Below are 27,094 nucleotides of genomic sequence, written 5' to 3'. Positions count from 1 at the left end.
GCCAGATCCCTGCCCTAAATTTTCTCTCTCAAGTTCAAAGTTCCACAGATCTTTAGGGCAGAGGCAAAATGTTGCCAGTCTCTTTGCAAAAGCATGGCAACAATCACCTTTATTCCAGTTTCCAGCAAGTTCCTCATCTCTATGTGAGACCACCTCAGTCTGGGCAACATTGTCCATATCACTATCAGCATTTTGGCCAAAACTACTCAAGTATCTGGGAAGTTTCAAACTTTCCAACATCTTCCTGTCTTCCCCTGAGCCCTCCAAACTGTTCCAACCTCTGCTGTTACCGACTTCCAAAGTCAATTCCATATTTTTGGGTATCTTAATGCAGCACCCCACTATTCTCAGTACCAATTTACTGATTAATCTGTTCTCACACTGCTATAAAGAGCTTCCTGAGACTGGGTAATTTATAAAGGAAAGGGGTTTAATTGACTCACAGTTCTTCATGGTTGGGGAGAACTCAGGAAACTTACAAACATGGTGGGAAGGGGAAGCAAACAAGTCCTTCTTCACATGATGGCAGGATGGAGAAGAGCTGAGCAAAAGGGGAAAATACCTCTTATAAAACCATCAGATCTTGTGAGAACTCACTCCCTATCATGAGAACAGCATGAGGGTAACCACTCCATGATTAAATTACCTCCCACTGGGTCCCTCCCAGGACATGTGGGGATTATGGGAACTACAATTCAAGATAAGATTTGGGTGGGGACACAGCTAAACCATATCATGACTACAGAGCACACTGGTGCCATCATGGCAGAAGTGTTTATGGGCTTTTCTTTGAGCATAAAAACAACATCTGCATGGCTGTCTTTAGGCATGGTGGGAGGTAATTGAGTCATTGGGCGGTTACCTTTATGCTGTTCCCATGATAATAAGTGAGTTCTCACAAGATCTGATGGTTTTATAAGGGGGCTTCCCCCTCCCCTGCTTTGCTGTGCACTTCTCCTTACTGCTGCCATGTGAAGAAGGATGTGTTTTCTTCCCCTTCTACCATGATTGTAAGTTTCCTGAGGCCTTCTGAGCTCCGCAAAACCATGAATCAATTAAACTTATTTTCTTTATAAATTACCCACTTTTGGGTATGTCTTTATTAGCAGCATGAGAACAGACTACACCTGGGCCCTGTTTTGGTCCCCCCCACACTCTATAACAGTATGTTCTTCAATGCTTTAGCCAAGTGGGTCTTGTGACTACCAAGATATAACACCCAGAATAGGCTACCTTTCAGAGTCAGTCAGCTGTTGTGCAAGTGGAACACACGCAGTCAAATCTCCAACCACCCTGGTGTAGCTTTCCTGAGCCTTGAGGACCAGCTCACAATGAGTCCTAGGCTTCTGTTGTCTCTTGCTGCCTATCTGTAACTAATAAACCCACTTCATTAACTTGTTGTGTATGGTGGTGTTCTGCCTCATTGGCCTCAGATAAGTCAGTAACCAGTTCACAGTGAACCTGTTTCACAGTTGTAGTGAGAGTAGATACTAAAGCCACTTGTGAGCCACCACTGGTCTCTCCAAAGTGGTGGAGAGAGGAAGCAGTATAGTTCATCCTGGCTCCATTCCAGTCTCTGGACCCTACCCTATGTCTCATATCATGGACCTCCAGAGGCAAACTTTTATTCCTAAAGAAAGCAATCAAAGCCTATAGCCATGAAAGTTTTGTTTCTGCTCTTAATAACATATTTAATAATATTGCACATCCATCATTTTATTTGATTATTCCAACTTGAAGTTCAGAGAAGCTGAGTTACCAAAGAGATGGAAAATCCAGGACTAGGGAATTCAAAACATGAGACTCCCAAGCCAGTGTTCTTTATCATAAGTCCATAGACAAAGGAAATCTCAACAAGAGAGGTGCTGGCTTAAGAAAGCTGAGTTACTGGCCTTGGACTACACAGTAAATCACTCCTGGATTTCAGATATTCTCCTATCTTGAGAAACATGTGGGATGAGACAATTAGACAGGATGTACACACACAGGGAGGCTAGAAAGCAACTTATCCAAGATGAGGTGCAGTCACAGTTCAGGTGGGATCCCACACCCTCACTCTACCTCTAGCACTGTTTCCCCTTCCCTGACTCATGACTATATGAGAAAGCAGGAGAGCCCAAAAAGCAGGAGAGCAAATTATCTTGAGTCTAGATAATTGCCAAATATCTTGTGTACACACCAGTGTCACACAACTTCAGAGGGTGTCATTCATTCACATTTATAGATCACGCCCCAGGGATTAATTGGCCTAAAATAGAACAAAAAATGAGGCTCCCTGGAGTCAAACAACTTCAAGTCCTAAACTCCAAACCTAATATTAGGACGATTAAGATGTACAAATGGGCTGGTACCTTGGAGCTGGAGTCCTCAAAGTCCAACTGCTGGGCCAATACATTTCTCTTTGAGCAGGATCTTGTCTACTGCAACTCCTAGAGGACATCTCAATGTTGCGAGTTTCCATTAAGAACTGATTTCCATTAAGAACTGAACTGATTTTTCAGGCTCAGGAAAAAGGCCCAGGAGGCCTTACCACTATTGGCAATCCAATATGATAATTACTAGGCCTATTTGGTCATTAAAAATTTAAATTAATTATAATAAAACAAAAATTCATAGCCTCAATCAAACTGCCCACATTTTAATTGCTCAGTAGCCACATGTGCCTAGCGACAGTCACATTAGACTGTGCAAATATAGATGTTTATCCTCACAGAAAATACTACGGGACAAAGAACTCGTATTAGTCCTGGAATCCAGAATCTACATTAGCCTCTTATTTTCCTGTGATTATAGGATGTTTGTGGGTATCATTAGAGAGGCCAAGCAGATGTCTGCCAACAGGAGAGACCTGAAATGGACAGGATTGAGTGGTCAATGCCTGAGAGTTTGGAACAGAAGACGAGGGCCCTCTGGAAATGAGCTCTAAGAAGAGTGTTTGTGAGGAAGTGGTGATAAGTTCCATTAGTAACAGGGTCCCATGTGGAAGCAACTTCTCTAGCAGGTCTTATGTCTTGTGTTGTCACTAGAAAAGAAGTCCAATTGGGTGAATAGAATCTTTTATCTAATGTGCACAAAAACCAGTTCATTTGAGGGCAATATTGTGTATATTGTCAAAATGTTTTTCTTATTCACATAGGGTATATTGAGAATACCCATCACCTGTTCTCTATGTCAAGAAGAAGAGAATTTAGCCACATGAACTGTATATGCAGTCCATAAATTAAAAGCACTTGACATTTTCTATAGCACATCTCAATGATATGAATCATCCACTGTCCAGTAAATGGGTTATGCTGAACACTTACATTCATTAGCTAAACTGTCATAAAGACAAGAGTGTTGGAATTGCTACTTCTAGTCCTAAATTCTGAGTGTTGGACACTTGGGAAACAGGCAGACTTTGCTCACATAGCCCATAACAGATCTCTTCATGGGAGCTGCCATCAGCATTCTTTCTTCTCTCTTTCTGTGCTTCTCAGTGAGTGCTGTGGAGCTACAGAAAGCTGTCAGATCCCCTGCAAGATTAAATGAACAGGTCAACAGAACAGAAAGGCAAAAGAAAATATGCTCTTGCAGAGGGACACATACTTCGGCTTGCAGCTGTCAGGAAAAGAGGAAGCTCCAATGCCATAAGTAAAAATGGGTACCTTCTTCAGCCATTTAATGATAAGATTTTCTTAGAAAACTACAAATTTTCTCAAGTCACTCAAGCCACTTTCTGTTCATTCCCCTGAGTGTGGTGTCTATTTGATCTTAAATTTCTCCAAGATCCATAGCCTAAAACCCTTCATCTCTCACCTATTTTGCCATATCTCTTTCATGATTTTCTTCATTGGCCCTGTCATAAATCCTGTGAAGTCATGCACTACATCTGGATACAGTTTTCTCCAGCAGGAATTTATTGTTTCAGGCTTGATGGATTTCATGGCTTTTTCTATAACAATGATGGCATCTTCAATGGTGTAATCCTTCCAGATTTTCATGATTTTTTTTCTGTCAGGGTTCTTTTCCATAGCATTGACCATACTTTCCATAGGTACCCTGTGTAATGAGGCTTAAAAATCCGTGGCCCCTGATCTAGAGGCTAAATTTGAGATATTGTCTCTGGAGGTAAATAGAGCACTTCAACACCTTTAGTCTTGAACTCATGGTGTTCTGGATGGCCAGGGCCATCGTTCAACATCAGAAGAACTTTAAAAGACAGACCCTTTCTGGCAAGGTGCTTCCTGACATTAGGGACAAAGCATCAACGCAACCCATCCAGAAAAAGTATTCTCATTGTTTAGCCTTCTTGTTGTACAATCGAAGACTGGCATCTGATGTTCATCTTTCCCTTCAAAACTCAGGAGTTAGCAGCTTTGTAAATAGGGCAGTTCTGATAATAAAGCCAACTGTATTTACACCGAAGAGTATAGTTAGCCTATCCCTTCCTGCTTAAATCTTGATGCTTGATTTTTTTTCTTAAAAATAAATGTATTTTGTGGCACTTTTTTTCCAAAATAGAACACTCCTGTCTGTGTTAAAAACCTGTTAGGGCAGATATCCTTTCTCCTTACTGATTTTCCTAGTGGTGTCTAAAAATTTGTCTGCAGCCTCTTGGCAGAAGCTTCTTTTCTTGTTATCTTGACATTACTTAAGACAAACCTCTTTCTAAAATTATCAAACCATTCTTTGCTGGCATTAAATTCTCTAGCTTTAGATTCTTCTCCTTCCTTTCGCTTTAAGTCGCCATATAATGACATTGCTTTTTTTCACATCATGTTAGAGTCTATATATATATGCCTTTCTTACAGCATTCTTGTACCCACATAAAAGCTGCATTGTCATTATGAGATAAAATGATATTTCACAAAAGGTGCAAAGTTTTCCTGTATGGTGGTATGGATGCAATGGCAACTTCATGAATTTCCATCGTGAATTTCCTTTTTACAGTGGCCCGTATGCTGGGTGCATTTATCTTGAAATAGTGGGCAATCACAGCTACAGATCTCAATCTGTGGTGCATGTCAAGCAATTCAACTTTTTTCTTTTAATGTCATGACTCTTCTCTGCTTCTTGGGAGCACTTTCAGCAACACTAGTGGCACTCCATATGGGTCCTATGGTGTTATTTAAGGTTTATAGTATTGCACTAAATACAATGAAAAATATGTGAGAACCACGAGAATCACTTTTTATTGCAATAAGCAATTTACTGGAGAGACAAACTGCTCATGTGGAGATCATTAGCATTACAAGGTATTTTAAGCAGATATTGTAACACTTGAGGTCTCCGCAATAGCACCAGGAGATGGCTACAAAATTATTACAGTAGTACAGTATGTACTACAGTTAATTTTATGCAGTTATAATTCAGTAGTGCCTCTTTATCTTTGTTTACATTTCCCTTGACTAAATAGCACCATGTAAAGTCTGTGTGTGTGTAATTCTTGATAAAATGCAACTTTTAAAAATAGATTTGTGTATATTTTATGATAGTAAAAGATAAAGTAGAAAAATGCCTACATATATTTTATGCACTCATGATATACCTACCTTCTTAATTTTTGATATTTCTAGGCTACACAATTCATTTGAAAGTTTTTTCAAATTGTTGCAAATCTCCCAAAAATGTTCCAATATATTTACTGGAAAAAAATCCACGTATAAGTGGACATGCATAATTCAAATCCATGTTATTGAAGGGTCAACTATGTGTATTTATATATATACACACACATATGAAAAGAGAGAGAGAGAGTACTTACTGATTTCCATAGTGTAAATGTTCTCTCATTTTATGTTTTTAAGCTAACTATGATTTCACTATGAGTAGAATTAAGAAGAGATGGCACAATCAGCTCTTCTTAACTGGTGCAAGCTGGTTCTAGCACATTGCTGAACACTTGCATCTTTCTCTCACATCCTACATCCCATTCAGCAGTAAATCCAATTGGCTCTATCTTCCAATTATATCCAGAATCCTGCCACTTCTCAGCCCCTCTGCTGCTACCATTCATGTTCAAGTCACTATCTTCTCTCATCAGAGTTTTAGAACAACCTCCTAACTGATCGTTGACCCTACAGTCTATTCTGAGCCAGAGGGATCATTTTAAAACATAAATCATGTCACTCCTCCTCTCAGAACCCTCCATTAGCTTCTATCTCATCAACCTATGTGAAAGCCATCAAATAGTAGTCTATTTCTACTGTATTTTTCTTATCATTTTTTGACATAGCAATTTACTAATTTACCACCTGTTATCTGCTTTCACTTTCAGAAATGTAAGCTTCATGAGGCCACAGATTTTTGTCCTTTGTGTCTGAATCCCCAGGTCCCAGAAAAGTGAACAGACATAGAGTAAGCATTTAACAAATAACTGTTAAATGAATGAATATATTAATAAGTGAATCCTACCTCTTGACTGCTTTAACCTGGGTTGCTCCTCATTTGCATCCTCCTGATTCCTGAATCTTACCTGCTCCCAACCATAGTGTGTCCTGCCTCCATCCTAACCTGGATCACTGTCCTTCACTGCTTCAGACCTCACGCTTCTCACCCCTACTTATTACCCACTTCCCGTTCTGCCGGTTTTGAGCTACTACATTGCCAGCCACAACTTGGCATAACACATGGACTAGTCCTTTTCGGCTGCCTCCCAGCTTCTTCATATTTTTAGAAACATGCCCAAAATGAATGCTCATATAACCCATTTGCTCACATATATCTGACACTACTAGGATAACTAAAAATGAATAATTTAGATGAATGATTACACTTCTCCTATATTAAGCAATGTATATTCTAAGTAAAAGCTAAGTACCTATCATCACCTGGTACAAGAACATAAAGGGCAATTAGTGGGTGAGTAAATTATCAGAGTGATGATAACTAATATTTATTGAGCTCTTACTGTATATTGGACACATCGACTGTGTTATCTCTTTTTGCATCTTTCCATTTCCACTTTGTCAACTTAGAGCAAGAATATAGCCTTCCAATCTGAATCTTCATTTTCACCTTGTTCTCTTTCAATATTATTTTTCATGCTATAGTCACCCTGACCTTTAAAAAAATTTAAAGATGCGCCAGAGCCCTCTCATCATACTCAACATAATACAAACTTTTTATCAGTATCCAATGATAATATTTAGCATCACTAGGTGCTTACTGTTTTCAAAGCTTGTTTGAATATTTCATATAATCCTGTTTAGTGCCTTCAACAATCCTATGAGGTAAGAAAAGCAAACATAAAGAGGTTAAATGATTTGCTCATTGTCATGAATTTAATCAATGGCAGAGCTGGGATTTGAATCCAGTCACAACCACTCCGCCATTCTGTCCCCTGAATGAGTGAGCTGGCCAAAGATACCACCTCAATTCTGTCTCCTACCGTGCCCTCCACCTGCTGAGCTAGAGTTCACTGCACTGCAGACATACACACTCTTTCTGCTCCTAGAACACATACAACTTAATGTTCTTCCTCAGCAAGGCTTTCCTGCACCACCCAATCTAAAGTTACATGCTCTCTCTCATAGCATTCAGTTCTTTTCCTTCACAAGGTTAGTCACAATTTATGGATATACTTGTTTGCTTACATACTCATTCTCTTTCTCTACTATCATCATACCATGTTTCTACAAAACAGCCCATACCCAGAACTTTCTGGTTCTTAATAAACATTTGTTGAATCCATTTGTAAATTTAGCATCATTTAATATTCACTACAAACCCTGAAGGAGGGCTTCTTTTAATTGGCAGAGATAGTCCAAGGTCAAAGAGCTTGTAAGTGGAGAGGCCGGGATTGCAACCCCACCCTTTCTCGTTCCAGAACATCAGCAAGCTGCACTCTTCCCAAGGTGCTCAGGATTTGAGGACCCTAAACAGGGAGATGACTAAAGCAGCTGGCAGATGGGTTTAATAATCTCCTCTATAATTATCTGCAAATTTGTAAACCTTGAAGTGAAAAATAAATCCTCCCTACTCAAGCTACTTTTTAGAGTAAAGACTGAATGACCAAACGGAGCCTCATCTTGGGGGCCGTACTGAGCAAATCACAGTGCAAGGAGGCAGCTAATTGCTCAACCTGATTGCAACTGCTAATCACAGTCATAGGGAAAAAAGTGTCGGGAATTAATTAGGCAAGGACCTCCTGAACAGCAGCAGGAAGCCTCCAAGTGACCTTTATTTACAGTCAGTTAAACAGAAGTGTGACTAAAAATGCCAGGGAGCAAATCAGATTATTAATATTGATTGCTTAAAGAAAATGAATAATTTAGAAGCCGAGTCAGAATAAATATCCAGTGACAGAGATGAAAGAGCACAGCATCCCACATTTCTAACATCCATCCGTCATGCAGCAGTGTCCCCTGCTCAGAAATTGAGAATTTTCACCCTCACAAAGCACAATTAGTTTCATGACCCAGCATGATTGCCACCAGGAACTGTTCTCATTCAGCCAAGCATGGGGGAAATCCAGAGTGTTGAACTCCAGCTTTTGTCAACACTTTGCATGGTAAACTAATTACAAGTTCATGGAAGGTTTCTTTTCAATTTTTATTAATAAAACATCAACCAAAGGAAGTTGGATTGCATTTTCTGTACTAACTGAGCAAGGCTCAAGTGTTTCCATTTTTGATGTAAATATGTCTCTTGTGGGGCATATAAAACAGAAGTTTTCAACAAAAAGGGCAGAGGTCTCAGATTGTTTATAACTCAAGATTTTCAGAGGTTATCCTCAATTTTCAATAAAAGTTGCCTTTCAAATACTGGAGTAAATTTAACACCACACTTCAACAACAACACACCTCTATCCTAACTCTGTTTGGTGATAAGGCAGATAAAGAACACTTATTTATAGCAATATGTTGAATGGGTGCTTTTCAGTTATATGGTTTTCTTTAAGCAGTGATTTTTGACATTTTTGAGCCATGGTGAAAGTTTAAGTTATGCTTAAAGTTGTACTCTCCTCTACCTAGAAGTACTAATTAAATTTCTTAGTGGAGAGTTATTGCTATAATTATGTTTTTGGGCAGTAGATATTAATAGTTTTGCTGAAGTGGGAACATTTCAGAACTACCACCATGGTGAAATTCAGGCGTGTTTATTTTGGATGACTCAGAGAAATTAAGCTCTGTTACCATCAGATTAATGTAGCAAATTAACTAGCCATGTTCAAGGCAGCCACAATTTCTATATGACAGTAAACATCATTTGTAAACCAATCAATAAAGCAAGGCAAATCACTCATTTTCTCTAGGCATTAGTATTCATTTATGCCCATATTAATTTATGTCACTCAAATTATTTATTGAGTATAAGTATTAGCATTATCTCATACACATATAAGAGAAATACTGAGGTGAAATATTTTCCATTTCCACACAGTGAAGAGAACTGAATTGTCCCCCACCCCCTTTTAAACACAGTTGTTTAAAGTGCATTCCTTTAATACCTTACGTTGCAGTGGAATATCAAAATGTGTATCTGGATAATCTCCCCAGATGTTCCATTTCTTTACAGTTGGGAAGAAACCAAATGTAAGCCTCAGCCATGGCTGAGATTCACTTCAAATGTGAATTTTTGACATGTATTGGTCTCGTTCTATTGCCTATCAGACTTTAGTAAATACAGCCCAGCTAAATGGTTTGACCAACCCTAAGTAAGACCCATGACCAACACAGTTAGGTTCCCCTGGTCCAAAAAGATGGGTACTAATGGTAGGAAGTCTGCACCAAGCATGGCTGCAATCTTCCCATTTGGCTGATTATTGATTTAAACATTGAGGGAGTATCTTTCAAACATGAACGAATTATCACTTCTCTGTTACAGACAAAAGTTCACAATAACATTCTATTCTTAAAGAAAAAAGAAAAAAAAAAACACTGATTATTTCCCAATAACAGGAATCACTGCTCATTTTGACCTATTTGAAGGAGCAATAAAAGGTCATCTGGCTATGCAGCTATCTGGTTATATAGACTTTTTTCTATGAGAAGTTAAATAAATGTACTCCTCCTGGAAATAAAAGTCATGTACAAATGAGACTCCTCAGTCCTCTATGGTCAAATACCAGTATGCCAACACTGCAGACTGATCATTTTCTGACAGAAGAATTCTCCTTCACTTGGAATGTTGCAGGGAAATAGAAGCCAGTGAGAGTTTTGTGTTTGTCCCACGATTTGAAAAAAAAAAATCCTCATTATTTATAGACTATGTCAGTGGTCCCCAACCTTTTTGGCATGAGGGAATGGTTTCAGAGAAGACATTTTTTCCACAGAAGGCAGAGGGATGTGGGGGTGGGAGGTGAGGGCTGGGGGTTGGATACTTTAGAGATGAAACTGTTTTACCTCAGATACTCAGATCATCAAGCATTAGTTTAGATTCTCACAAGGAGCAGGCAACTCTTGCGTGCACAGCTCACAATAGGTTTGGTACTCCTATGAGAATCTAATGCCAGTGCTGATCTGACAGGAGGCGTTGCTCAGGCAGTAATGCTCACCCGCTGCTCACCTCCTGCTGTGTGGCCCGGTTCTTACCAGCCCATTGGGACTGGGGACCCCTGGGCTATGTTATACTATTTCTAATATCTCTTCCCCGATGTTAGCTTGTTGTTTTTCAAAATATGCAAAACTGATGCTCAAAGGAAATGCAACAAAAACAAAGTGCAGAGAGCTATAATTAAGTGCCAGCATAAAGTCTTAATCACATTTAGTGGTAAAGTAATACAGTTTTTATTGAGGTATGCTAAATGATTCAGGTAGCTGGCGGGTGGGTTACAACAAGTCATTAGATTGTGAGAGGATTTTATGGGTTCTTATTTACATCTAGATACTAGCACACTGACGGTGGCAACCATTCTTCCCCAAAGCAATTTTTATTTTCAAAAAAAAAAAAAAACATGCAGAATTATGTTCCCACATTTAGATTCCAGAAACCTACCTAAAAGGGGCTAGACCATGGCTAGAAAACTGAGCTCACTTTTTCTGATTATTTTCCCATTTTCGGGAAACTAAACGAATCAGGTTCTTCAGAAAAGCAATAATGTGAAAATGTGCGTCTTTTAATACATGACAGCTATTGTTAAATACACGACTGTATGGCATTCTTAGATGTCTTCCTTTTGCTTCTAGTGGGTGGTGATTTTCACATTAATTGTATGTCATTTGTAGTAGGGATGCCTGGCTTTACATGCAGATGCGCCCTATTTCTTCCCATTACGGGAATCAAGTAATATGATTGCAATAATTCCTGGTTTCAGATTATAAAAAGCAGCATCTTTAGAATTTGTAAATGTGATGTTTTTATTTTATTCCTTTGTTTATACACAGATTAAAACATGATCCCTCATGGCTGCAGCTTATAATTGAATTGAGTGTTCTCAGGCTGCCACAGAGCAATGGAGCAATGCTTGAGTGACTTGGGAACAGGGTCAACACCTGAGGAATACATTTTCTCCTTGATCTTTCACCATGATTTTGAATCTTTTGATAATGTTGAGAAGACACAACAAAAATGATATTTTTTTTAATGAGCAAAGACGTGTAGCTGACACTACACTGCCTGCTGCAGAAAAGAAGGATTTTTCAATATTATTTGAAAAATGTAGGGTGGGGGGGATATTTTACATATAATTAATTTCATCTTAATTTGCTTAGTTCTCTGTTAAAGATCATCAGGTGGGAAATACAGTATGTTTCTTTGTCTTTTTTATCCCCTTGAAGTCTCAGCATAATTTAGAACTAGGGAAAAGTGATTCTTTAGCACTTTGCATGCAAGTCACAATTTCTTTTTTGGGTTCGAAAAGATCCCTGGGTCTCCAAGCTCCAGTGCTCAGCTGCCACTGCATATGGTGCTGCTGCAAACTGAAACTTGCAGAAATAATCATTCCCTATGTTTGTAAGAGGCCGTATTTAAAGCACTACTTGACACATCTCATTTCTTTAGGGAGTCTGCATTTGTACTGCAAAACAGCAGAGCCAATAAAAATCTAAGATTTTTTTCTCTGTTCAATATTGTATATTATGAACAATCCTTACTATCATTGCTAATAATCAGAACTTTTCAGCCTGAGGCTTTGTATGTGCTTTCATTCCTAGAATGAAAACAAATACAAATTAACACAGTATAGTAAATATGAAATATGGACACTTTTCCATGTATGTGATTTTAAAATGTATTTTGTATTTACACTCAAAATTATACCACTTATTGAAAATCATTAGAGGCTTTATTGGCCTTTTTCCTTCTGTGATCTTGTTATTGATTATTTCCTTAACCATCTTTTTAAATAAAAAGTCAAAAGTAGAAAAATGATGTTTTTAATTGCTTTACTAACACATATAGAATACATAATACTTACCTTAATTCAAGGGATATATGAGATACCTCCATACAGGTAGAGATGGCTCCAAGCTTAGATTTCTATGACCTTCTACTTGCTCTATTACATATAAATAAGACTGTAAAAATATAGATGCCAACCAATATTTTCCGAAGCTAACACAGAGAAAGAACTACTTGAACACAGCCAAAGTCTCCATAAATTTTCAAGTTAGGTTTCTATGAGAGAACATTATATTTCAAGATAAAAAGCTTTGTTGTCAGCATCCTTACAATGTAAAATTAAAAATATATGTTAATGGAGGCCAGGCACGGTGGCTCATGCCTGTAATCCCAACATTTTGGGAGGCTGAGGGAGGTGGATCACGAGTTCAAGAGAATGAGACCATCTTGGCCAACATGGTGAAACCCCATCTCTACTAAAAATTCAAAAATTAGCTGGGTGTGGTGGCACGTGACTGTAGTCCCAGCTACTCAGGAGGCTGAGTGTATATATACACACACACACACACACACACACATATATACACACACAGGTATATATACACATATATATACTTATATATACATATATATTTCATAAATATACATATATACACATATATAGTATATACGTATATACATTTCATATATATACATATATATACATTTCATAGATATACATATATACACTTCATATATATACATATATATATACACTTCATATATACACATATATATACACACACACACACACACACACACACACACACATATAAATGAAAGATAGTCTGGGCAGAGTTAGTTGACAGCCTGAAAATCAAATTATCATCTAGGGTTTCCTACCATTTTCTTTCAAAAAAATTCTTCATAAATAAGGATACTAAGGCTATTTTCTCAGAAGGCCCATATATGTTTTGTTGGTTTTTTTCTTTAAGAAAAAAAAACCAACTTATTTTCCCATTCTGGACTTCTTGATTGTAAAACAGAAATAGAAAATGTTACTAAATTTTTAAAAAGTTCTAAATATGGTTTTAATTCAATAATCACTGGATTGAAGTTCAAAAAATTTAAATATTTTTGTTTCTATGTTAGAAGGAGAAAAAGAGAACATAGATAGCATTTGAATATTTTAATGGCTTTGTAAATAATATTCATGTTTAAACTTGAACGCAAAATGTAGAGAATTTCAGGTAGAATGGAATTCAGTAGTAATAACCTCCTTAGCTAAGTTTTAATCAGTGTGGAAGATCTCCTATGCTTTGTGGCTTTGCTGAGTTCAGATGATGTTGGTGGATTCTGAAGCAGAAAAATAGGTATATGTTTCTCTGATGTTTTTCTTAGGAAAGTTGGAAGTGCATCCCATAGGAAGAATAAGTTTCTCCTTGCCTTCTTAATAGCCGTTTGAGACACAGGAAGTGACCAGAATATCTACATTTGATTATTATATAACCATTCAGTTTCTGAATAATTCAATGACCTAATTTTCTTCTTAATAGAAAGATTGCGTCATTCATATAAAATAAATTTTTTAAAAAATACTTTGTCGTGAACTGCTTAGAGGTGAAGAAAGCTATCCATGACTTGATCCATTTGGCTCTTTACAGTAAAACTTTCATTGATCAGGTACTCAGCTACAAAGCTGACCCTAGAAATTCATGTGGGTAATGTTTGCCATGTCACAATTCATTTTTCATTCATGGTTGAGTTTCAACAAATTCATCTTCCTTTATCAAGCCCATTGAACATCAAAACGATTTCCATTACAATTCTTACTAGATTTGGCTATATTGATAAGCTTTATAAAATAATTCTTTTAATCTTTCAATTATCTTACATTTTAGTGAATGGTACGAAAACCAAAAAGAAAAAAAAAAAAGAAAGAAAAAAAAGCTTGTTTAGAATACCAGGTATGGCAAATTGGCACTACTTGGAATTTTTATGCAGGCTTCATCATCCTGGATGAAGATTATGGCTCAAAATGCCTATAGTTCCCACAAAAATAATTTACAGATTGGAGAATTATTTACCATTAGTTAGCACATCTAAGAAAAATCCTCTATCGGATAATATGTTTACCCTCAATTGAAGTTGTGACAGAACTGTGTCTAAAACTTTACAAATGTCTTAACTTGAGAGGGAAAATATGTTTTAAGAGCTAGCTGACTAATTAATTGATTGCTTATTGTGACAGTTAGCATAAGAAATAACAGAGAACTGGGTATTAGTCCTACAGATAACAGAGGGGAAGTCTGTGATCTATAGACTGTGAGGTGATGGTACCCATTAGAATTGACTGATTACTTGTGAGAAACAAGAGACCAGAAACCCAGAGTTAGATTTGCCAGGTTTTAGATTTCGGTAGCTGAAAGGAAAATAATTATGTGAGTAGAAACATGGGAAATAGAGGAATCTGGGGATATTATAATCAGTTCAGCTTGGAATCTTTTAGTTTACCTAAACTCCCATTTAAGAATATCTAGATGAGAGATGGTAAGAGCTGATGGCTTCAAGATGTTGAAGCTGGAGACGGAGATGGAGTAGTCATCTATATATATGTCTATATCTAGTGATTGAAAATAACAGAGTTTTTAAAAATTACCCAGGATCCTGCTACCCATAACTAATCGAGTAATATAACACATGCCCCAATCTTTTTATCATATACAAATACATACATAAATGTGCTCTTTCAGCCACTTCCTTGCATAGCATAACTATTTTATTTTGAAAACTGGTAAGAGGGAAGCTGAGAAGTTTTAGCATCACCATTGTTCCAAAGCACTAGAGTTAATTTGTCACCTTATAATTGCCACCAAATTGTAGTAATAGTAGGAAATAACTAGGAGGAAAAATAATAGACTAGGAGAATACTCTTGGAAATTTAAATATATTAAGTGCTGGTAAATAGATTTTTAAAATCCCATCTTGATTCAAAGAGAATTTGAAGGAAAAAATGTAATTCAAAAACATCTCTGTATTTCTTAGGTTAATACATCATATCAAAATTGTTTTATTTATTCCCTTCATTATCCCCACTCTCTTCATACTTGCTCCTCTTCAGTTTTGGACATGATTTCAGCCAAGTGAAAATAAATGCTGATTATGATGATCGCATAATTGGTTAGCAAATCAAATGTCTTTTTTTTACATTAAGAAAAAGAGTTTGCTCTAAGTTGGTACACATCACAATTATATAATATAGTCCCATTTGGACCTGCGATAACAGTTTTAGGCATTACAGCCTCAAATTGCTATGTTTCACAGGCTCCAAACAGAATTGTCATTCCCTGTAATGCCTTAGTGTAAGCACACAACAAGTGAGAAAAAAAAAATCAGTCAAGGAGGAAAATTACATGCAAATAGAAGGTATGAAAAAATTGCCTTGATATATGCTCCAATTACGTAGTCTAGAAATACAAAGAACAGTGCGTATGTGCTTCTCAAATCTCCAGTGAGAAAAACATCCAGAAGTTCACAAAGCTCAGTTGTTTTTCCAAAATATCTGATTAAGAAAATCAATTAACTAGGCATAATCGGCCCTGTGGAGAAATTACTTCATTTCATTTGAAGAGGAAGAGAAAATGTGAATAAACCCATTTTTTTCTTATTGCTTTACTCTTCCACATAACTATGAGAGAGAAAGGGAAAAAAAGGAGAGAGAAAGAGCGATAGAAAGAGGAAAAATAAATAGAAAGATGTCGGAAAGTTGCACAGAGGTGTCCTCACCTGGTGAAATCTCAGCTACCAGTTTTAAAATGCAAACCTCCTTGTAAAATTCCAATCTTTCATGGATAGCTCTGGGGTAGATTTTTACTCTTTAGAGTTACCACTGAGTTTTAGGATCCTGGTCTCCCAAACTAGGTTCTAATTAGGAATTGACCTCTCTAGATTATTCTTAGTTTATAGATCTGGAAAATAGATGAAAACCTTTTTTTCAGTTTTAATTTTTATACTAACGGTGGCTGAAAAGTAGCAATAACACTTACCAAAAGAAACACAAATTACAGCATTTCCAGAAATTTCCAAACTTTGTCCTAGTAATTATCTCAGATACTCAGAGACTCTTGTTGATATCTTTGGTTCCAAAGCATTAATTTAAGGAACTTTGCTTTCTTTCAGTCTCTGAACCTTCTCTAGACGATAAAGAGTACTTTGTTACTTCAAATCCAGTTGATTCAACAGAAATCCAGTTGATTCATCAGAATGGCCAAACCCATTGTGTGAGAATAGGTGTGCATCCACAGAACCTTTATGTAAACCTGATTTGGTAAGGATTATTTGCATTTCTGGCAATCACAAAACTCTAACTTTTAGCTCTTAAGTGCCTCTACTGTACAGCCTCAAGGTCATAGTAGGTCATTTGTCACCATGAAAGCTCTGACCCAGCTAAAAGACAAACTACAAACTAGATACTGCTTGGACTTCAATCCCAGCGTCACCAGATGCTGCATGAGTGAATTATTTAATCTCCCTGTGCCTTAACGTATCACCATAAAATAGGAATAATAATATTTCCTACCTCATAAGGATGCTGTGAGAATTCAGTAAGTTAATACATTTAAAAGGCCCACAACCATGCCTTTCACATTGTGAGCACTGTATAATTATTATCATTGCCAAGATTTACCTTGGAACAAAGTTTCGCCTGGCCTACACTGATGTTATGGGTTGAATTGTGTGTTCTCCTAAAATTTATAGGAAGTTATAACCTTCAGTACCTCAGAACATTATTATATTTGGAGATAGGGTCTTTAAAGAATTAATTAAGTTAAAATGAGGTCATTAGGGTGGGCTCTAATCCAAAACGCCTGGTGTTTTTATAAGAGGAGATCAGGCAAAAGACACAGAAGGAAACTCATGTGAAAACACAGAGAGAAGACATCTGCACGCCAGGTTGAGAGGCCTCAGAAGAAACCAACCCAGTGGACACCTTGATCTCGAACTTCCAGGGTCCAAAATTGTGAGAAAATAAATTTCTGTTGTTTAAGGCAGGGGTCCCCAACTCCGGGCCCTTCACCTGAACCAGTCCCCATGACCTGTTAGGAAGTGGCTGCACAGCAAGAGGTGAGCGGCAGGGGGAGCAAGCATTACCACCCGAGCTCCGTCTCCTGTCAGATCAGCCGGGGCATTAAATTCTCACTGTGAACGGTGCATGCGAGGAATCTAAATTGCGTGCTCCTTATGGGAATCTAATACCTGATGATCTGAGGTGGAACACTTTCATTCCAAAACCACCTGCCAGCCCCCACCTTGGCCATGAAAATATTGTCTTCCAGAAAACCAGTCCTTGGTGCTAAAAAATTTGGAGACCACTGGTTTAAGCTACTCAGTTGTAATACTTTGTTATTGCTGCTCCAGCAAACTAATATAATTCGATTCAAGTTTTTATCTGGGGCTTACTCTCTTGAAGAGTCAAGAGATGTGATGACAGGAGATGCTCCTTAGCTACATGGAAAGAGAAGATGGCAGTTAAATAATACTGTCCCCTTTAAAGAAGGAATAGATTATCCAGTGGATGACAAGGCCACCATCTTCCATTTTCTCACACCCAACCCACCTCACACATTTATGTAACTCTAGTGGCACCATTGGTATTTACAGCACCTCATCTAAAGATCTAGCTCATTTTTAGCTATTATATAAACTAGTTCTTATTCTTCCCAATTTAGCTGGACAATCTCTGGTGTAGAAAAAGAGAGCCTCCTTCCCTGACACCCATGGAAAACTTTCATAGTGATGGCAGCATATGACTGGGGGGAGGGGAGGTTGTTCACAAGTAATTACCTCTGTAATTTTACTTCTTTCTCTCCTTCTTGGAACCGTATGAAAATGCAGAAGGGTGAGAAGTATAATTACAGGGAACACTTTAAATATCAGTAGTAGAATACACATTTTACAATTCAATTCACATTCTATTTTTGTGTATGTATACATGTGTGTTGTGACTTTATATTTAAGAATTGCTTTCAACAGGATAGAAAATATTTTCCATTTTTAAACAAATTTGGATACCATGAAGCCATAGCCTTCATTTTCCTGATTTTAACTGAAAACTAACTCATCTACTTTTTAATGTGCAGCACATTGCCACCTCATTCCTAAAAGCTCCATCCTGTCTAAGATGCCAATCGAAGGCTCTGTCTGATGGGGCCAGCCAGTGAGGCTCTGCAGTAATTCCATGCTGGCACCCTGTAATGGGGACGATTCCTGTTTGGAGGCATTTCTTTTCATGGGTTGCAGCTATAACTAGAAGTACGGTTTATGTCTGCTACCGGCTGGTCAAAGAAATACTGTCAGTTTTTTATTAACAAGCTGTAAGCACTTGCAAGTGAAAGGGAGGGAGGGAGAAAAAGGAGTGCGCCCAAAGTTATTTCAATAGGCAAGCTCTAAAGTATTCTAAGGTTAATACTAATTAATGACAGCACCAAATGGAGCCAAAAGCGTGAAGTCTGCAAATGCCTAGTAATGAGGGCTGCATAGATATACCCCACTCCCACTTCCCATGTATGTTTGTAGGTCTGGGTACAAAATGTAATTGAGGTAAATAGGGTTTTCTACTTATTGCTTATTCTTTAATACTGAGAAAGTATTTGGCTATTCTCCTTTCTTACTTCAAAGAACCGCACTCAATTAACTCTAGTAAATCTTATACCTGGTAGTGTCACCACTACAGTCCATGACATAGAAATCTTTGAAGGGCATTTATAGAAGGAGTGGGAGACAGAACCACACCATACATTCAGAACACATTCATCTCTTTGCAGTTAGAACTGATGAGCCCTAACTGTTGGGGTGGGCTGGAGGAAGGGGCCTTGCTCTTTTCAACTCCTTATGCTTATGGAAACCAAGGCTCTCCATTCTTAAAAAAAAAAAAAAAAAAAAAAGAACCTCTCAAATCCGAATCATTTTTTAAAGCACCCTGACCCTTTAATGAAAAGAGCCAGTAAGATAGCATCTGAAAAAAGAAAGACAGATTTTAGGAACAAAGGATGTTTTTTCCTCATGCTTTGTTTTCCCAGTCTTGAATTAATCACAGCTGTCTTTCCCCAGCAAAGGTTATTTTTATCTAGCATGCTTTAAATTAAAAAACAACAACAACAAAGGGAGCAATCCGATGTTCTTCAAGCTCCCAGAGCCCTTCCACAGAAAAAGAAGCATTTGCTCTGTGCAGCTAAGAATCCAGCTTTTAATTCTATCTTTTCTTGTGTTTACATAAACTTTCGTTTGCATTTCAGAAGCCTTATGGAAAGATTCCTGTGGCTGACCCAGGAGTAGTGGTGAATTTCTCCATCAAGTGAGTATTGATGAGCTGCAAAGTTCAGTGAACAGGAAAATTCTGCTCCTTTTATTGCCAATGTGACAGGTTACTTTATTACCATGCCTTTCACAGCAATTTAACAGTTACCCTGGTAACGGATTCAGTGAGGTAATGGGATCACAGGCATTGGAGCGGAGGCAGGCTGGCCGCTCGGCGCAGCCATCTGCTGGCTGCTGTTCCGGAGGCTGTCTGCCTGGAGGAGCCCTGACAGTCACGGGGCCTGCATGGCAATGAGCAGGTGAAACCGCAGGCCTGCCCTATTTAGCTGTACTCTGGTGATTTGTCTTTCTAATTCTATTGAAATAATCATCAGGATTTGTTTCTGATTAATTAACTAACCTTTTGGTAAAAAGATTAGATAACGAAATTGCTGCCTATTCAGAGATAATGAGATTTTTATTACTCTGTCAAAGGAAAAAAGTACATTTATGTGTCACCAGCCGCTGTGTCAAGAGGAAAAAAAAAAAAAGAGATTTCAGTCTTTGTCAGATGCGTATATTCCGCAACAGACGAAGGGTGTGCTTAATTCTGTAGGAACTCCCCAGCCTTGTTTGACGCCTTTAGGAAGAGTTTTTAAAACAGCAAACAAAGTAATAAACACATTTAGGCCACTAGGCTTTTGGGGAGGGTGCTAATTTGTTTTAAAATGTCTCCTAATGGGAGAGAAACGCCTGGGAGTCTGGGGAACTTGCCTGTACTGTGTGGGTGTATTTATGTAAGTGTGAGAGTGTGAAGAAAGCAGTAAAATCTCCGTGCAAGGCTTTAAAATGACATATGTAGACAGGCTGCTTTTCCTCCGCACTACAGATAGGTCTTCGGCTTGCAGTACATTTGTCTTCTGGCAGGAGCTGCACTCGGGCAATGGGAAGGGGAAATCATCCGAGCTTAGCAGGCTGGGAGGTCACCTGTGACTGTCACAGGTAGGCTGCCTTAGGAAATGAATTATTCTAACTGGCGGTGAGTAAAAAGGGAAGCAGCCCTTCTCCTGTTTCACTCCAAGACACACAGCCGGTCGATTTAACCTTTTCTCTTAAGAAGTCACAGCTCAATCCTTTGTTACGGGGGACTTTCATTTCCTCACTCCTCTGTGCCTTCTTCAATGCTGTGATGCCAAGAAAAAAAAAATACCAACCCCGGGAAAAGCGCTTCCCTTGGTTAAAGAGATGCCAAATGCGCCAAATAGGCTGTGTGAGCCAGGCAGCATTGGAGGGAACAAAGCGCAGTATATTTCCAAATAAAACTTCAAAGAGCTACAATATTGTTTTAATTACTAAAACCTGAGGAGGAAACAGTGCATGTCTCTTCCTGCAATGCAATAAGACGGAGGAGTGGGAGAAAGGGCCAAGTGGCAGGCTGGGACCCAGCTGAGCATTTTGTGAAAGTGTATTTGTGTCACTGTCTTTTCAGAGTCAATGAGACACTTATGTTTCTTGTGATATCCTGTGGCCTTGGCTGCCTCCGTTTGTGTGTGTGTATGAACATGAAAAGATTTCAAGTTCTAAAAATGGAAGTTTCTATTCTGAATTTCGTATGGTTCACAGACAAGTTGCAACAGACCAAAGGAAAAAAAAAAAGAAAGAAAGAATGTGCAGGGGATCAAATGTGAACATTCCAGAGCCCACTTTCCTGTCCTGCCTGGCGTTCCCACTCTCCTTCCCCTCTTTATTCCAGTCCCTCCTGCACCTCCAATTGCCAGCTAACAGGCTCCATTCCTGATAACAGATGCTTGACAAAGAAAGAGAAATAAGACATTAAAAGAGTAGGCTGCTGCTGGGGGTGGGGATTTGATAGCACATTGCCAATGGCTTTTTACAGGAACTTGCTCTCCCTGGCTCACTACCAAGACAGGGAAAGAACAGGGCGGGGGAGGGAGCCTTTGTCCTCAAACTCCCAGTGAAATATAGGGTTAATATTAGCAATTATTATTAAAATTAGCCAAATGTTATTAAATGATCTTTGTATAGAAGAGTAAGTATAGTTTTCCCTTTGGCAGACAATGACATCTGCAGCTCTACATTTTCATGAAATGACTATACTTAACAAAAACATTACTTCATTTTCATGGTATTTCTTTTGTGCCTAGGAGCAACCCTGTAATTGTTCACTTCAATTACAACATTACTATTTTAAACCGAAACCCATTTTATCTGCATGCCAGCTTTTTATTTGTTTTACCAACTATATCTATTTCCATTACTGCAAGGCTGATGGTTTGTCTCAAGAGGAAATCAAATCCATTAATTCAGAAATTTCAAGCCCGACTAGCTCTGCCATAAGCAGCATTTCTTATGCTAATAGCAAATGTGCTGAGACTGAAAGGAACTGACATGGCCCTGTTTTTTATCATAACTTAAGCATTTATGTAAGAAGGCAAATCTAATAGTAGTAGGAAACTGTAAGTGTTATTATATATAATTCACTTTCCTGAGATCTGGACAGGACTCTGGTTTGTGTAGCCATGGTTTAAATCAGGCTGCCACAAGACTTTAACTCACCTGACTTTCCCTATTCAGCCAACATATTGCTTCGCAACAGATACATCTAGCATGAAACTAGATTTGTGTGTTTGTGTGGATTTGTTTGTTTTATCCTCTACTATTTTTTTCCCCCTGCAAGACCGACTTTTGTCAATGCAGGGGGAAAAAAAATCATTTTGTATTCAGGGGATGTCTGAAACTTAACGCGTGTAACAGCACTAGCCTGAGACAAACCTGGCCCCTTCTGTTTCATTTTTAATGCACTCTGTTTGGGTCCTATCACATGGTCTGTGTTCAATTAGATAGCTTGACTCGATAAAATCTGACTCTGACCCAGAAAAAAAGGAGAGAGAGAGACTGCTCCTGACTCCTGCTTAAGCTTTTGCAGGCACTGTGACCTGTTTATGTCAATGGTAAAGTTTAAGAGATTCCTATCACAGAACCACATCATCTTCTGGGATCTTAAAAACACAGAAAGCACTCGAGGACCCTGGCCCTCCTTTGTCACTGCAAAGCCCTTCAGTGCTGTAAATCAGTCCTCATTGGGAGCTCTTATACACCGGCCGTCACCGATAAGCTTTGGAGAAGTAGACAAGGCTTTTAGGAATTGCTGAACCATGAAGTTGACCTGCTTAGGGTTTTGTTGTAGGCTATTAAATCCGGGATGGCCGTTTTAAGATGATTCTGCTTTCTTTTTCCCTTGGCCTGGTTAAGCAACTCTACCCCCACCTCATTATTTGACTGATTAAAAAAAAAAAAATCAGAATGCAGCAACCTGCTGTTTAAGAATACTACCTTCACACATCAATTTAATGAGAGTGACTTATGCTGACGTAGTTTATGGGCTCAAGCAACTTGACACTAATTTTGCAGCTAAGAAAAGATTTACTAACTGTACATACTGCTCTGCTTTTGTTGGCAAGGGTACCACGATTCTTTTCTCCAAAAACAAACTCTAAATCTTTTGTAAACATGCATTATTTGGTTAACACATTGTAAATGGATCCCAGTTGTGCAGCACAAGCACTCTTCACTATTATGTAAACAATTATTCACTGAAAGGCTTGCTTTAAATTGTAAATGAATATATTTCAGCTGTAATGTTGCTTTCAGACCTGCCCAGTGGTATAAATCTGGTCATTTGTTTTTTTGCACCCTGCCTATTACTAACCGGTTAGAAATGTGCTGATTATTTGCACAAGCCTTTCACACTGCGGGCACAGTTAAATTGCTGTTTTATTTTTCCTGTGTTTGATGAGTGTTAACAGGAGCGCCATTTGAGGAAACCCAAACCAAATACAGCTCTTTAATTGGGGTTGGAGTGTCTGGGAAAAGCCACCCGGTGAGTAATTCCACTGTTTAATGTTTGAAAGTTCATCCACCTCACTATAGGACTTATGACAAGATTAATTAAAGCGAGTTAACAAAAATGCAGGGCCTTGCTCAGCCAACCAGAATAGCTTGAAATACGGTGCACCCAGTTGCGGGGATGTAGATTATTTGGTGCGAGGTCTAATTCCCAATTCTCTCCTTTAAACTCCTGTCATTGCCAAACAGCTCCATTTTAAATTCAGTATCTCTTCACGAAAGCACAATCTGGAGAAAAAATATGACAGAGGTATCTCATTGGGCCCCTGTGACTTCCTTTCCTCACAGGGTATGCCCAGTGGCTGATTAAAGTTTCAGCTGACTCAGAAAGCCTTGTCTTTTTATTTCCCCCTAAACAGTCAATGATTCATTTTTAATGTTTCCCCACCCCTTGTGGTTTAATTGGGTTTCAGTAGTGTGCTGATCTGCAGAGCTTGAAAGACAGAAATAATGACCTCGGATGGTCTCATTGGTGTGCACCAGAACAAGTGTAGGTAGTTTTATCGAGCTCTGTTGGTAGAACTGCAAAACTGTATGTGCATTAACTTAGACAGTGCTGACCTTAGATCAAGCCTAAGATAATGGGAAAAGCCCCAGATTCCAGCTCCGGATTTGCTCCTGACTTTGCACACTCATTTTACCTCTGTGAGTCTTGCCTGTGGCATAGCCGGGTTGGATGGCACCATCCTTATTGTTCCTTCTGAAACTGAAATTCTCAGATACCTGCAGTGCATAATTCTACCTGCTCTTTCACATCTATAAATAAATAAAAGAGGAAGACTCAGTGATCAAAAGATACGGTGTTTAATAGCTAAAAGGACGAGGCTTTTTATTTCCACATTGAACATTAGAAAAGGGATCTGTAGTTTTTTTTGTTACTGAAAATTCTGTAGAATTTAGGTAGAATAGGTATGCTTCCTTCTGTGGCTATTCTTTGCAACTTAAATGACTATACTATCCTCAAGTAAACCACATAAGAAATATTCTGTAGATCTACAATGGTTTGTAATTATATTATTTATAATTTGTTTAATATACTGTCCCTTATAGTGAACAGGACTCATGCTACCTTTTTCTTCCTAACAAGCTACTTACTCAGATATTCTATTTTGTATATTACATTCAATTTAGGATGAAAGAATGAAAGTAATGTGCACATCAAATATATGGCTGTGAAAATTAAGATAGAAGACTTTTTTGTCTTCTCTGAAACTCTCTTTTCTAGATACTGATGCAAGTTATCACTAATGACAAATTGGAATCATAAGCCTTGAGTACAAAAAGTCCATTTAAGGACAATTATGTGTTATGAGCTTTGTCATAATGGAAAATCAAGCACTGATTTCTTTTCCTCTGCTAAACACAGTTTTCTAAAGAAGAAACAGGCAGTCTCCTGTAGCATTTCTCTGACCTATATATATGTGTGTATTCGATATGCAGTTCCACAGAACAAATGGAAATATTTTTTAATTACATATGTTTTAGTTAGAAACACACTTGGAATTTTTTTAAATTGTAGTTTGTAATAGTCCTGAGTCCTGGTAGTTGGTTTATTTTAAAATGTAGATGTTACACCAAATTGAAGTATTAGCAGTGCTTTATTTTGCCTGCTTCCCTATCTGCCCTGCCTTTCATCCAGTGCTTCCAAGAGAAATACACATTTCACACTGCTCGCAGCTCTAACATTTTATTTGCCTATTTCTGACTTCTGACCTTGTCCAGACAGACAACCATGCTATGATGACTTTACCTTTCAACTCTCTACTTTATAACACCATGTCTAGGAATGCCCCAGTTAAAAGAGAGAGCCACTTATTCAGGCCAAATATGTGGAATATTGATAAAGTCCATTCAGAATTGAAATGTGTGCAGGGTAGCTCACAATGACCTTCTTAGAAACACATTAAGGATGTACAAGTGTTTCTGGTCTTTATTATGGTCTTGACTATTTATATTATACAAGGACAGACTTCGTCTGACTGGTTTTTGCTATCAAATTCAAACTTTCATGTTTATTACAATAAATTGTCATTTACATACCTGAAAGAGTTCAAGTAAGTTTTTATATCAGTATGCGGAATGAGTTCAAAGCATTCAAATAGTCTACTATGCCCGAGTTGAGACTTTTCTGCCATTGTCAATGAGTCCACATAATCTAGCTGGAAAATATTCTGACCATTTTCCTGAGCAGACAGAATTCCTGTCCTGGACTGATATCTTAGAGAATGTGCAGGTATCTAAAGAATCTTTAAAATAAAGGCCAAGCAGCCTTTGTTGATATGTTCCTCTTCCGTTACTTAAATTCTAAGTTCTTTGGGAGTAAGGAATTTATCTTCTTCATCTTTCCAATCTGACTACCTAGCACAATGCCTCACATTTAGCAAATGTCCAATAAATGTTTGTTGACCTAAATAATTATGGCATCCTGAATATTCATTCTTTACTCCATGGTAGTAGAGAGATGAGTCATGTAATCAATGTGTACAACTTACATGTATAGGAAAATAGTCGCTCCTACTTACAGAATGTCCGGTTTGTGAATTCACCTAAGGCTAGACACAGGTTCAGAGGCAGAAATGTCATTCATATTGCAAAAATGAAGATTTCCCTAAAATATGATTAAAATAATACACTTATTAGAATTAAATCAATATACCAGCAGTAGAAGGTAAGATTACAAGGCACAAAGAAAGAAACAAATCTTTGTATTTAGGTCAGTCCTCATCTTAAAAATGTCTTCTATTATTATGTATTTAGAATGTGTTTTTTTTTTTTTGCATAAATGTTTGCAAGAACCTGAAGCTGCACCTTCTACTGCTTTTAGACCTGTTGGAGTGAGACTTAAATTTGACAATCACTTATTTAAGTACTTTAGTAACAGAAAGAAATAATTTAATAGTTGATATGGTTTGGCTGTGTCCCACCCAAATCTCATCTTGAATTGTAGTTCCCATAATCCCCATCTGTCATGGGATGGACTAGGTGGAGATAATTGAATCATGGGAGCAGTTTACTCCATGGTGTTCTTGTCATACTGAGTGAGTTCTCAGGAGATCTGACGGTTTTATAAGCATCTGGCATTCCCCTGCTTATACTTCTTCCTGCCATCACGTGAAGAAGGACGTGTTTGCTTCCCATTCTGCCATGATTGTAAGTTTCCTGAGGCCTCCCCAGCCATGCTGAACTTTTAGTCAGTTAAATCTCTTTCCTTTATAAATTACCCAGTATCAGGCAGTCCTTTATAGCAGCGGGAAAACGGACTAATACAATAGTCATTGTCATATAACATATTATTTCACTCAAGTAAGCATATATTATTTTTATAATAAAGCTATTTTGAAAAAGAAAGTTGAGTATGCCATTCTTTCAAATGCAGTATGATACCAAATACGGTCAAAAGGAATCAGGAAAGTCTGCAGATGGATGTTACAACCACACTAAGTCTTGAAGGATAAGGGAATTTAGCCTGGAGAAAGGAAGCAAGGTTCATTTCAGGCAGAGGGAAAAGCATATGTTGATGTACAGCTTTGGCTTTAAATCATATCCTGTTAAAAAGGCCTTCCTTGACTATAATACAAATGTTATTTATATTTTATAGAAACAATCATTTAGGAAAATTCTCTACCTC

Source organism: Nomascus leucogenys, chromosome 2 (assembly GCF_006542625.1).
Source record: "Nomascus leucogenys isolate Asia chromosome 2, Asia_NLE_v1, whole genome shotgun sequence".
Taxonomy (NCBI): domain Eukaryota; kingdom Metazoa; phylum Chordata; class Mammalia; order Primates; family Hylobatidae; genus Nomascus; species Nomascus leucogenys.
This window is presented reverse-complemented; position numbering follows the sequence as displayed.